The 14215-nt window shown below is 36.0% G+C and overlaps 1 protein-coding gene across 1 annotated transcript in view; it reads right to left on the bottom strand.

The window, feature by feature from the left end:
- Nucleotides 1–14215, bottom strand: part of CNTN5 (contactin 5) — a 1071081-nt gene that overhangs the window by 811438 nt on the left and 245428 nt on the right. The window lies entirely within an intron of this gene.

Raw genomic sequence — 14215 nt, 5'->3', positions numbered from 1 at the left:
TCTCAATACTCAAGAAGACAGGAATGAGAGGGAAATTTCTCAAGTTAATACAAGCATGGTGGTGCTGGAGCTAAGAGGAAACACTAAGAGGCAGAAGAAGGGTAAGCATGATGGTAACATGGGAAAGATCTAGGAAATAAAGCTCTGGATAGAGGTATTAACATAGGTGTGAACTGCAATAAAATGGGTCACATGAGTTGGTATGGAGTCAATAGCAATGCATTTTTTGCTTTTTCTCAGCCCGCCTAGATAAATAAATAATCTCTCATTCCATTTAATTCCTCTCTCTTTCCCTCCGCACAGGTTACCTCTTTGTCCAGAGGACTTTGGTAGGTATATTAGGCCTGGTTTTCTACTCATGGATGTAGGCATAAGAAAGAACTTCATATGCAGAAAGAAACGTGTATCAAGGAAACAGCCCAGTTCAGTCTAACTCAAGTCAAGGGATCAGAGGCTAGCTGAAGGCCCCTACAGTCACCCATAGCTGCCAGCGTGTGAAGCAAGAAAGTGATGTACAAAGCTGGGAGATCAAAGGCTGTGGGTGCAGAATCCATAGTGTGTGGGGACGTGGCCAGGTATCAATAGCTCCCAAATTCAGTAGGCCAAAGGAGCTGCTGTAGTGTAGGATTCAAATAACTTTTCAACTGGTTCATTGTACTCGTGACCATTTTAAGTATAAAAAAATACCAAAAGGTAGTTTATTATTTCATACAGTTGCTACTTAAATGAGAACAATAAAAGAGTTATACACACAACTAGATTATGCTACAAGAGTTTTAAAATATTAATGAAAATATATTAAATAATACCTGACAAAAACAATAACTCTTGTTATTTAAGGTTTTTCCATATTGCTTCTTGATTAGCATCCTCACTTGCAATATTCTTCACTTTTATCCAAACATCACTGACTGATTTATCCTTAACCATCTTTTTACTGTAGATGAAGGATCCTATTTCTTTAGAGGTAGGCCAATGAGACAGTAGTCAATGGGTTTGATTTATATGAAACCAGCAGGTAGCTTCTCTTTAAGAACATATTATGTTCATCCTTGAAAATCTCTGTCTGCTTCTGCTCAACTAACAGTATTTTTAGCTCTTTGAACATTGTCAGGAGTTGCAGAACTCGCTCATACTATCTCGTGGGAACTTGTGAGCATAAAACAAAACTGAAACAAATGACAACCTGTCATCCCCTGGGTGTTTCGCATTTTTTATGTTATGTGTTTGCTTACCGTGGTACCAAATGCAAGGGAATAAAAATGCAGTATTTCATTGAAAATATAATGAATAAATAAATATTACAGTAATAGTTATGTCTAAGTTTTTTTGTTTTGTTTTATACCTATGGGCAGAATGAATATTACACTACAGGTGTTTAGAATAGGCACAGATGAATGTTAAACAAGAGTAAAGAATGTGAATTTTTTATTTCCACATTGGGCAATTGGGCACTTTACAGAGAACCCTAATTACAAGTGCCATTTAAGCAACTTGCTTGCCAAAATCAACAAAAAAAACTAGGTACTGGTTTTACCAAATCAGTGCAAACCAGCTGAATCCCACCACTGGGCTGCTCCCCCAGAAGTCAGAAGCAGGATCCGATCGTGTAGGTAGGAGCATAGTGTGTGATGCAATAGTTGCTAATGGCAGCTCAAAACCATCAGTCACTACAAGGAAAGGTGCGGTTTTCCACTCCTTTAAAGACTTAGTCTTTGAAACCCACAGAAACAGTTCTACTCTCCCCTGTAAGGTTGCAAAACATTAGGATTGACTGGGTGACAGTGAATATATCTTTCTGCCAGTGCCCCAAGTTGACACAAAACCTCATCATAACAATAGCATGTGAGGATTGCACTTTGTTTTGTTTTTAACTTTCTTTGAAATCACTTTTTTGAGCTGGTGAATCTTTCTGGTGCTGCTAGAATGGAATTAAACTGTTCAGAACCAAACTTTTAGTTGACTGTCATTTTGTGATATAACCAAATATGCCAGGAAGTTGCCTACATGCAGATTCTACTGGGGGATATATGTGAGGGCTCTTTAGAGGCCCCTGCTAATCCACCATGGTGCCCAGTTCCCTGATGGGGCAATCATACTCTTGTCCTCTTAAGCTTATTACTCCCTCCACCTTTTCTAGTCCTTCATAGCTGATACTCCTCTCTTTTTCTCTGAGGTCACCTTATCCTATCAGATGGCATTAACATTACCTTCTGTCCCACTGAAAGTTTCTAAATTTTTGTCATTATACATATTGGCAGTTACTTTATGCCCTGCAACATTTTTGCCTTATCTGCTATTAAGGGTAGCTCTTATCAACTTTATGGCTTCAGGAAGCAAGAGCAATTTTCTATGTCACCATTTCACCCACTCCCGAAAGCTACCGCAACATGTCACTCTTTCTCATGATTGTTCTACCTTATATTTTCTCAGTGTTCTTCTCATAATGGGATTCCGAGTTTCTGCCACTCAGCAAGCATTTAGAGAGTAACTGAGACCCGTAATTCTTCATCCTGTAGACACGTCGCACAGAATTCCTGTAGACACAATCTACCGCTTCCTGTAGACCCAATCTTCTTCCTGTAGGCACAATCGCACAGCATGAACTGTGCTACCGAGCTGCCTCTTCTAGCTTTAGGGAAGCATGTCCCTTCACGTTCCTCTTGGTGACGGGAAGAGAACATTATGTTTGGTGCTGTCAAAGAATCATTGGCATCCACTTCATATAGCTTTGTGACTTAAAAAAACTTAAAAAGGTTCTTATATTCTAATTATGTTGGATCATATGCGCTTGACTGAAGTGAGTCTTAGATGCATATGTCTAGCACTATTTTGTCATATTTCGAAAAGCGTCATGTCCATTGTTATAAATTTGATGTGTAACTTCTGAGATGATAGGGAAAAAAAATCCCAAATTCATTACCACTGAGTCAATGCCTATTCACAGAGACCCTGTGGTTCTCTGAAACTGTGACTGTTTAAGGGAGTAGAAAGCCCAGTCTTTCTCTTGAGGAGTTGCTAGTGGTTTTGAACTGCAGACCTTGAGGATCTCAGCCCAATGCGTGACAACTACACTTCCTATAGGAAAGTAATATTAGAATGTGGAAGATAAGGCAAAATAATGTAGCTCAAACCATTGCGTTACAGAGAAGAGAATAAAGCCTTTCCAAAAGTCATACAACTGGTGGCAAAACTGAAACTAGTAACAGTCCTCCTAATTGCAAACTAAATTTTTCTTCAAATGTGCTATGTTGCATTCCAAAACAGATACTATTTTGGATGTTATTAGAGAAACAATATTTAAATAAAGGTGATGATCATGAAGAACAGTCTCCCTAAAAGGAATAAGTGACTTATGAAGAAACTATTTGATAATTAACTTATTTTATTATTAAAAATGGAAAAAAAGACAAAAACAAACAAACAAAAAACAACACAAAGCATGTCTTTGAATAGAATCCAGAACAGATTAAGTTATGCCATTATAAGATAGAAAAATAGATTCAAATAACATTTTTTCTCCCCATTGGCTTGTATTTCATTTCACAATTACAACTATTTTTAAATCAGTATCTTAATATATTTCACCATTTATACTTTCAAGATAATTTTGTTATTGATTTTTTATACTGTTGGTTTCACTATTTTACCACGTTAATTCAAAGCATCAGAAACATTTTTATTCTCTATCTGATCTTTTATAACCCATACTTATGTCTCCTGAATTTACCAATGTATTACTTATAATCTCCAGATCATGTGAAAAAATTCTCAGCTCCTTTACCTAATTCTTTACCATTTTCTTATTTTGTATTCAGTAGTATTCTATTTTATAATAACTTATGTTACTAAATAATGATAATAAATTTCACAAGCATTCCTAAAAGTCAAAATTTACAGAATCATAGATGTAAGAATTGGAGGGGAAAAACCAATGAAGGGTGGGTGCTAACTTTACCTCTAAACAGTGATCATGTCTCACCGCCAGTGAGTTGATTCCGATCATCATTTCTCTGTAGGACAGAATAGCACTACTCTGTACGGTTTTAATAATCCATACATTGGAACCAACTCCACACTTGGATTGTCCACTAAATATGAAATCACCCAAGGGGAATACATTTTAGAAGTGTTGTACAGCTCTTCATCCATCTAACATTACACCTTGCTTCAATGGACCAGGGAATCGGAAGAAGACACAAGACCCGGCAACATGTGCTTTTCTTACACATTAAGGTCTTCAGGAGTTGGAGCTGACTGGACAGCAACGAGCAACAACCCCCAATACTATCCAAATTAACAGACAATTAATTCCCTTTCTGACTTAAGTTCTTCATGGAGGAGTTTGTTATTCCTATTAGGTCTTATGTAATTTTTTCGTACTAATCTGTTTAACTTCTTTAATAAAATGTGCATTTCAGGAGGTCAGACTAATATTTTGTTACTTTTTTTCCTTCATGCTTCCCACCCTGTACTTAGTGTTTATAAATACAGCATTATGAATTGTACAGAATCCCTTTTTTTTTTTAAATGTAGGCAATTCCATCAGATTGTGCTGGAACAAATAAGGATCAGGGAGCCAGGTGAAAATAGTTCTTTCTGAATTTAGGCTTAAAAGAGAAAATAGCTCTAGGCCAGAAAAGGAGTTGTCAGCAAGTGCATCTCTCTAAATTACCATGAAGGGGCAAATAGAGCGGGATATAAACCAGGTGTCCTCTTACAGACCTTTAGATCCTCTTGAAGCAAAATCCATCAGACCTGGATGCTGAGTGCAAATGGGTGACTTGTGATTTGAGCAACCTAATTCAAAGCTCTGGTTATTTAAAGCTTTTCCTTCCTCCACTTTATTTTTTAACTGTTTGTTTGCTAGTATGTGTGTGCTTCTTTCCCATGACTTCCTAGTCTCATCTAAAACAATGGCTATTGCTTTAAGCATAGGGCTTTATGTTGTGCAACGAGCTTTCAGTTTAGTTCTTGGAATTTAAAAAAGAAATCAATGTGATGAGTTTAGAGAATTAGAACACATTCATCCTATGTGGATGTTTTCTGAAAATAAGCTGTTAAAACTAGAAACACCATTTTTTGCCTCTCCTAACACAAGCAAAGAATCAATTCCTTCATTCCAATAATTATCAAATAGACACACAATGCTTTATGGCAAGCATCAGTCCTGTGAGAGAAACAGTGGAAAAATTAGGTTGTCTGTTTCATTGCAGATTTACAGTCTCAGGAGCACTAGATAGAGTAGTTAAGGAGCCCTGGTGATGATGCTTTCTCATGTGCACAGGACTACTAGGCCAAAGGCCTGCAGTTCAAAACCACCAGCTGCTCCAAGGGAAAGCGATGAGAGTGAAAGCCAAGGCTCTCTGCTCCCCTGAAGATTTAGAGCCTGAAGCCTTCTATAGAGTCGCTATGAATAGATACCAACTCAGTGCGGTTTTGAGATGAGTCTAAATCAACTTGATGGTAAAGGGTTTGGTACTGGTGAAGTGAATCAAAACATCTGATCAATCAGGCACGAACTCTGTTGCTGTAGGGTCCCTGGTGGCAGAGTGGCCTACCCACTGGGTTGATAAGCGCAAAGTCAGCAGTGTGAAACCAACAACCACTCTGTGGGAGCTGGGCGATATTTCTGGTCCCACACAGGCAGGACCACTCCATCCTATCAAGGCACCATGGGTTGTAACCAACTGCATGGCCGTGAGTGATTTCTGTCCTCCTAGGGAAGGGAGCCCTACACTCTTATTATAAACAGATCAAAAGGATATTTTCAAAATGTGCAAGTACTGAAAGGGAAAGTAGCATCACTTACAACCATTTCAGGCCTGATATCAATCATTTGGATGGTTCCACTTCCCCTGGATGAAGGCATTCTAAAAGCATAGCCTCTCACTTGAACGTTTAGAATAACTAAATGATCTGACACATTCCAGGGCCAAAACTATAATGAGATTGGAATAGGAAACATTCTTTATAAATGCTGGTAAGAAAAATATAGTTGTTGACTTCTAGGTCAAATAAGCATCATCAGTGAAATAAACTGATCATCTCAAGGAATCTGTGGTTAGCATGATTGACTGCAAAATAAGATCTTCCTATATACTTAAAAAACCTGAAGGCAGTACATCATGCTTAGCATGTAACTTATTTTCACAACTACCATACGATTTGTTTTATACATGTTATCCATATTTGGGTCTTGTTAAACCTGGAATATCTTTGTAAAGTCAGGGAGAAAAGGAGGCATTCTCCATGTTTCTTCTTACCTCAGTGGGGCTCTGCTTGTTTGCGTGCTAAATCGAATGCAAACGCCTGTCCTTCCCTGGGATGTGCAGAATAGATCTGCATTTAAGCCACTGAGATATTGAAAAGATGCTGTTTGCTTACTGTCAAATTACTCAGAACCCAAACTACGTAGGGGCATTTCCCCGGAAGCTCAATCTGAGAAATAAGACAGCTTTCACCATACGCAGACACGTTTTACTGCATTACTGCGGTAGAAATTTATCTTTGCATAAACAATGATGAATGCTCACCAGTTCTCATAGGCACTTGACAAAATATGAATTCTCTAAGCATGATTTTACTATAATATAGCCAGCTCATTTAAATGATTAATTTTTTATCAGCAAATATGTATTGTTGAGAATAGTGGTGCCAATATTTGTGAGTCGAACATAAGAAGAATGGGCAGTGTTTTCTAGATTAGAAAACAAATATACATAGTTTATTCATTAACAAATGTCTAAATAAAACAATTTACTTCAATATTTTTGTTAGATAAAAAGAATAGCAATTACCTGCACTCATAAATTAGTTCTTGTGGAGAATTTCCTGCTTAATCCCCCAAAGCACCAAGAACAGACATTTACTTTCATTTCTCTAGGTTGCTAGACCCAGCTTTTCTAGTTCATGGTTTGGTGTTATATAACCGCAGGGACTGCTGATACTTACAGATATTTTAAGCATTTTCTTTGCCTCTAAGATAAAGCAATACATAGAACTCACTAAATCCAGGTGAACCCCCTGTTGACAAGGGAATTTACATTGTCTGCTGATTAATTACACACCTAATGCCACCAGTGCAAAGCTGGTGAGAGTCAACCTGGGTCCTCATACTGAGGTTGGCTCCATTATCTGCACAACTTCCTGGGGTATCAATGCCATGTGCAAGTACATGATTTTGAAACCATCGTGCAGGAGCCATAATCCATTATTTATCTCAACACTAGAAGGTCAGTAGGACTTAACATTATCAGACACCAGTTTTCTGTAATACATCTGTTCTCATTTTCCTCCGCAAGGTCTTAGGCAACCGTAGCAGCAGTGACAAAGTTCTGCGCTATTTACTACAATGCCACTGCCAAGAAGGAGAGAATTGTGTAAGCTTATCAATGGCAGACTCTCTGTTCAATAATATATCATCCTCTTGGCAGGAGGAACAAGAAGCCACCCTTCTAGCAAAATGTTTTTAACTAGTGAAGGAAAATAAGGTCAAAATAGGAAAGCAACCTGTCTTCTTGATGTTGTCCAAAAATACAGCTTATGTATCATCTGAAAGTATTCTAGCTATACTTTAATATTTATAGGGAAAAAGCCAAGGTAGACCAAGGAACTTGATTTTTCTCTCTTACATAACCTTCCATTTGTTTTGTATATCAAAACAGATTGCTATAGGGAGTTTTCCTCATCATTTTTTCACTAGTTACCAAGTATATGACATTTGGCATGCTAGAGAACTTACCTGGCCATATTTCATTTGTGAAACAAACAAACAAACAAACACTATTTTACTTTCCCAGGATAAGGAATTAGAATACACAATTTCTAAATTATGGGTATTTTGAAGACTTATTAATTCAGTCACAGAAAATATTTGATGTTCAGTTATAAGAAATATAAATATCCTAGGTTAAAAACTCCAATAAAATATTATTGGATATAATATACACATTATATATAATATATCCAATAATATTTTATTGATGCTATTAAATTACACATTTAAAACTATGAAATTTTGATTGAAATACATAATTAGTTTTAGGATCTTAAGGACACATATTCTGGGATTGTCAGTGTTAGGTGTCATTGGGCTGGTTTGATTTTGGAACAATCCAGCAAAATTTTATCTGCTGTTTCATAAATAACATTGTTCAATATTCTGTGATTAGGAAGTACAAAAGGAATGTTCTTTAAATAATCTTCACCCAAATAAGAGCATTTTTAACTTTCTCTAATAATAAATGCTAGTACTTTTCATATATGGCATTATTTCAACTTTTATTCACATCTCTCGGGAAACAAGGTGAGTCTATTTGATGACTCCATAATTTAAATAATCCTTTCTTGGGTATCCACTGTAATGTTCCAACTACTACTGCCTTCTGTTCCTCCATTTAATTTCTAATCTAGACCTCCTACATTAATTAAATATGCACAAAATAACACAAATTAACTCAAAATAACAGTAAAGATAATAAAACAGTGTGACATTACAATCTATAGGGACATGAAACAAGATATGAGAAGCGATGACCACCTTTCAAAAGTGGTGTGATTAGTCAACATCTTGGATTCCACAAAACACAGTAGAGATTAACTTAAGCCATTTAAATATTTTTGCTTATTTGCACAGTATTCAAATATGAGTTTTGAATGCACAAAAATCTATGAAAAATTGAAGAAAAAAACCCTATAAAGTTGTTCATTATTTCAAATCATGAACAAAGTCACCCCTCCTTGTTTACTGCCAAGCTTTCAATTGCATTCATGAGGTGACTGAAAATAATGACTTGGTTCAGCCATATTTTGGTTGTTTCTTTTGTACAAAGTTCAAAGGAGTAGATTTGTGCAATGCAATAGGCCACCTGATTTCTTCACCTCTGTTTTAATAAGTGTTCATTGTGAGTCCAAGTAAAACTGAACTGTTGACTTCAATATTTGCTCTGTTATGATTGTGATTATTGGCCCAGCATTCTTCATATTGAGTGGCAATCCATACAGAAGGCTGCAGTTTTTAAAAAAATTGTTTTTATCTTCATTGGTATGTGTTCAAGCCTCTTCACTCTCAGCAAGCAAGGTTGTGTCAAAAGCATCTCACAGGTTGTTAATGAGTCTTTCTCCGATTCTGATATCACGTTCGTCTTCATACTGTCCAGCTTCTAGAATTATTTGCTCAGCATACAGATTGAATAATTATGATGAAAGAATTTAACTCTTAAACACATCTTCCTTCATTTTAACTATGCAGGTTTTCCTTGGTTGTTAGAATAGCTGTCTTTTGGTCAGCTTACAGGTTCAACTGGAGAACAATTAAGTATTTTAGAATCGTCATTATTTGCAATATTGGCAGTAATTTGATATGATCAATATAGTCAAAAGCTTTTGTATAGTCTATGAAGCACAGATAAAGATTTTTCTTTTATTTTTTTCAAAAAAGATTTTTCTTTTGCTTTCTGCTTTCAGCCAAAATGCATCTGACATCAGCAATGCTATCAGTCCTTCTCTGTCCTCTTCTATATCTGGCTTGGATCTTTGGTAGTCCTGAGTGTATGGCTGAAACCATATCCATGCATTAAGAAATGGCCTATAGTACGAATATGTTCTCTCCAAATTCTGCACATTCATCATAAATCTTACCATTTGAAATTTTATAGAAGTGTATTCCCTTCATATTGATTAAAATGCACTTAATCAGTTTACACTTCTCTTTTTAAAAATCAGCTAATTACTAAAGATACACACCTTTCACAATGCATTTTTGCAGTTATTTTTTCAAGAGGCAGAATCCATTGCTCCACTTCTTACATCTGCTCTTGGCCATGTGATTAGCAAACACTACACAGGCAAAGTTTTGAAAAGTCTTGCAAATTAAGGTTTGCCTTTTTTCCCCCTACTGCTTCTGGGAGGCTTACACTCATTACTGCTTCATGAGACCAATTTGTCCTCATTGACTTTGGCAGGGTGGGTCAGCCCCAGACAGGAGAGCAAGGGTCACAGATCAACCAGTCCTGTCCTGTTAAACTGTGGTGACTGCAGAGAGCGACTCACCCTGCCGGCAGCAGAACGGCCAGTGAGCTGACCTTAATCTACTCTTTTAAGCTAATTCATTTCAGGGTGGTTTATCATGCAGCAAAAGCCATCTAATGCAATATGCAATCTTCATGTGTATTGTGGACAATGTGGATAGAATTTATCTACAGTAGGTTTTCCAGCTGTAAAATATACCTATGAATAAACACATGCTCATTACTAAACTTCTCATTTTCTAAGCTACTTGCATTTATTTTCCCTTTCCCTTTACAAAGCAAATTTGTCAGAAACAAATGTTATTACAATAGTTGTCTCATATTCCTCTTCTACCTACCATTGGACAATTTACTGTTATAGGATTGCTATACCAACTGTTTCATAAATCAAAACAACTATTAATATTATTGAAAGGGCAGCTTTTAGTACACACACACCTTCCTAAGACATTAGTACTGCTGACCACTCCTTTTCTGGACAGTTTGTTTTTATCACTTTCCTGATTTTCCCCAACATCAATATTTGCCTTCCATTCTTTCAGCCTTTGTCTCTCTCTGTCTCTTAAGAAAACAAGGTGATCATATTTTCTACTTTGACATTTGACTTCCTGTTATATATATTCTCTTGGATGATTATATTCCTATTATAACTTTAATTATCAGCCTTGCAACAGTAAATCACAATCTAAGTTTCGTGTATTATCTATTCAAAACATTTTGCATTTTCACTGATTATGTTACAGATACTTGTAGCCTATGGAGCATAGCATTTCCCTATCTATATTTGTACTTTTGACTTTACTAATTACCTAATGAAAGGGTAATGGTGCTTATGCCTTGTAAGTAAAAGAAGAGTGTAACAATTGCTTCCACATTAAACATGTATATAATATACTAAGTCATCTATACTCTATTGTTAAAACATATAGTGAATCAGCTCTTAGTTTTTGATGTTCATTGATCCTGCTTGGGCTAGGTCTTAGTCATGTCAGATCAATTTTAGGGAAGTACAATTATTGGGCTCCACGATGCTGAGGCCACTCATCCAGTGCAGGCTTTCGGTCTTCTTGTGAACTGGCAGGAACTTGGTTCCCTAATCTGACCATGATGCCAATTTAGTGACGACCATTTTGCCTGAGGCAGTAGGGCATTTTGTAGAATTATTTATGTGAAACTCTAGGGTAGGATGAGAAGTTGTGTTTCCGGGTAAATTATGATGCAAACCCAGTTCTCTGGTCTTTTCCCATAGCAATATCTATTAGATGTAATATTGACATATTTAAAGGGTTTCCTATATTTGGAATGACTTATGCATTTATGAATTGAAGTTCTAGCATTAATAAGTTTTGCTTGCTATGTGTACCACTGTGAAAGTTGTCAAAATTGCATTGCTCTCAACAAGCAGTTTTAAATACAGGGCTGTATAAGAGTTACTTTATATTTCCCTCAGGATAATTGCATGCATTGAAAAATAAATAAGTGAAACCAATGTTGAATAATGTCTTGGTCTTCTTCTTTAATTCACTTAGCTGATTAAATGTGCTCTTGCCCATTTATAGCTTAATCTCACTATTTGGGGGCGGGGGAAGAACATGTAACAATAATCAACATGCTATGCCAACTGACATCTAAAGCGTAATACTGTACAAAAGTCAACATAATACCCTATTAAAAATTAAGAATAAAGTATCAAATATTAACACAGGGGAATAACATTCAATTATTAACCAAGAACAGAATAGTGATTGTGCCTGCAGAATAATTTTATAAAATAAGAGAAGGAAAGTAGAAGTTTTTAAACACAGTAATACTTGGTAGCTGATTATTTCAAATGTCTCATAATTTTATTTCAGGTTGTTACTATCAATAGAAGAGGCATTGATTTGATCTTTAACAAAGAAGGGATATACTGCTTCATATTAAATCCAAGAGATGATGATTAAAACCCAAACTCATGTGACAATTGAGAATGATCTTTATTTTCAAAATGTCTGTGCTTCACCTACAATGATGGAACTACAACTCCACTACAAACTTCGTCTCATCCTCCCTAGTTTCCCATGGTTTACTTAATTTAACCAAATGAGCAGTATCTGGATTCCCATGCGAACAGAGAATTTGATAATCATGGATTCCACTTCAGGCTGAGTATTTCCATCTTCCCACCATATCTTCCCACCATACAATGACAACCCCTGTCAACCCATTGCCTGCAGCGGATTCCTAGGTTTCACAGGGCAGAGGAGAGCTATGCAGTGGTGTCTTATGGAAGCAGCCGGACCCAACTACCTGGTGCAAAGCAGCTGGTGGTTCAGACCACTGACCTTTCTGTTCATAGTGACCGGTTAATAACGGTGCCACTAGAATTCCTTCGATCTTTCCTCAAACATTAGCAAGTATCTACTTTGGGAGGAGTACATTTGGGAGGAGAATGTTGAGCTCACACTAAAGAATAAAATTTGAGATGCTATGCTATTACAAATGACCAACTTCCTTTCTTCTAGCCTTGCCAAATTAATAAATAAAATCATATAAAACCAATTTAAGTGTTAGAATAAAATTTATTATTGCATGAGAAATAGGCTAAAATAACTTGTTTCTTTTCGTATGCATTTAATTGTGTTTTATATATTTCTTTGGACAACCCTATGTTCACGCCCATGAATTAATTTATGAGTTCAAAGGAATGAGCTAGAACAGCGGTTCTCAACTTGTGGGTCAAGACCCATTTGGGGGTCAAACGACCCTTTCACAGGGTTTGCCTAAGATCATATTTCCGATGGTCTTAGGAACCAAGACACAACTCCTCTATCCATCTCCAGGCAGGTCTGCCCATATGCAGATACAGCCACATACAGGGTCACCACCACATGAGGAACTGTATGAAAGGGTCTCGGCATTAGGAAGGTTGAGAACCACTGAGCTAGAGGAAGTCAAAAACAAATACTGAAGGCAGTGGAGAAGATAATATTGAACAGAAGGAAGAGCCTGAGATGGAAAAATGATTTGATATTTTAATTTTTTATAAGTAGCCGCACATTAATTAGTTTTCTTTTAGCTTTTAGTGTCTCTGAAAGTACCCGTCCAAAGTTACCTTTAATATTTACTTAAATATTGCTGGCAAAATTTTACAGTGGTCTCATCCTGAATTCCAGTCGTTTCTTTTCCTGAATGCAGTGGTGCTCCATGTATAATAAGAAAGCAAAAACCAAAAAACACGTGCTTTAAGAACAAGTTATTTGGTAACTTCTACTAGTTCATCAAGAAAGGAAACCTGGTGGTACAGTGAGTGAGCATTAGATTGTCAACCACAAGGTCACTCGTTCAACTCCACCAGCCACTATGAAGGAGAAAAATGAGGCAAGACTACTTCATTTACGATTTACAGTATGGAAACCCTATAGAGCAGTTCTATGCTCTATAGGCTCCCACAATTTGGAATCCAGTAGGCAGAAGTATTGGCTTATGGAAATGCAAAAAGGAAGAAACTTTTCAATATCTGTTTTAAGATCATTTATATGTGTAAAATACATGATAAATATTACATTTAAGATGATAACATAGATTCACATGACAATATAAGATTTTTTCATTTTATAAGCATATAAAATATTTATTTGAATTTCAAACATTTTGAAAAACAATTTAGTTGTAAGCTACTTACCTTTTTGTTAAAAACATTAATCTATCACAAATATTTAAAGTTTTACTTACGACACTATGTAGATAGCAAAATATCAATAAAGGTCAAAGAATAAATTAAAGAGAAAAATAAACATCGATGATGCAATATTTCTCGATAGGATTTCAATTATTTTACTTCTACTTGGCTTTGTTCCTTTTCTGTACTTTTATAAGCTAAATGCATGTTCTCCATAACATCAGATATAGGAAAGGTTGAGTAGTTAAGATAAGTGTTTTTATTTAATTAAGGAAATGGCAGTCAATTTCAAGTTTTTGTTGTATATTAATCTATATTTACATAAGATTAAGGATATCTTATCACATGTATCTAATATACATTTATTTTACTTTTAATATATATACTACTGTACATTTAAATCATCACTTCAATTTAATCTCTAGGATCGCTCAAATTAAACCATAAAGTTTCTGACAATCATTTTGACCATTTTCATAGGAATACCAAAATACAGAAATGTATTTCATAGAACAAATAATGT

The sequence above is a fragment of the Echinops telfairi genome, unplaced genomic scaffold (assembly GCF_000313985.2).
Source record: "Echinops telfairi isolate 266 unplaced genomic scaffold, ASM31398v2 ScPeMD7_7421;HRSCAF=8459, whole genome shotgun sequence".
Lineage (NCBI taxonomy): Eukaryota > Metazoa > Chordata > Mammalia > Afrosoricida > Tenrecidae > Echinops > Echinops telfairi.
The sequence above is the reverse complement of the archived record's forward strand: the minus strand, read 5'-3'. Positions and strand labels throughout refer to the sequence as shown.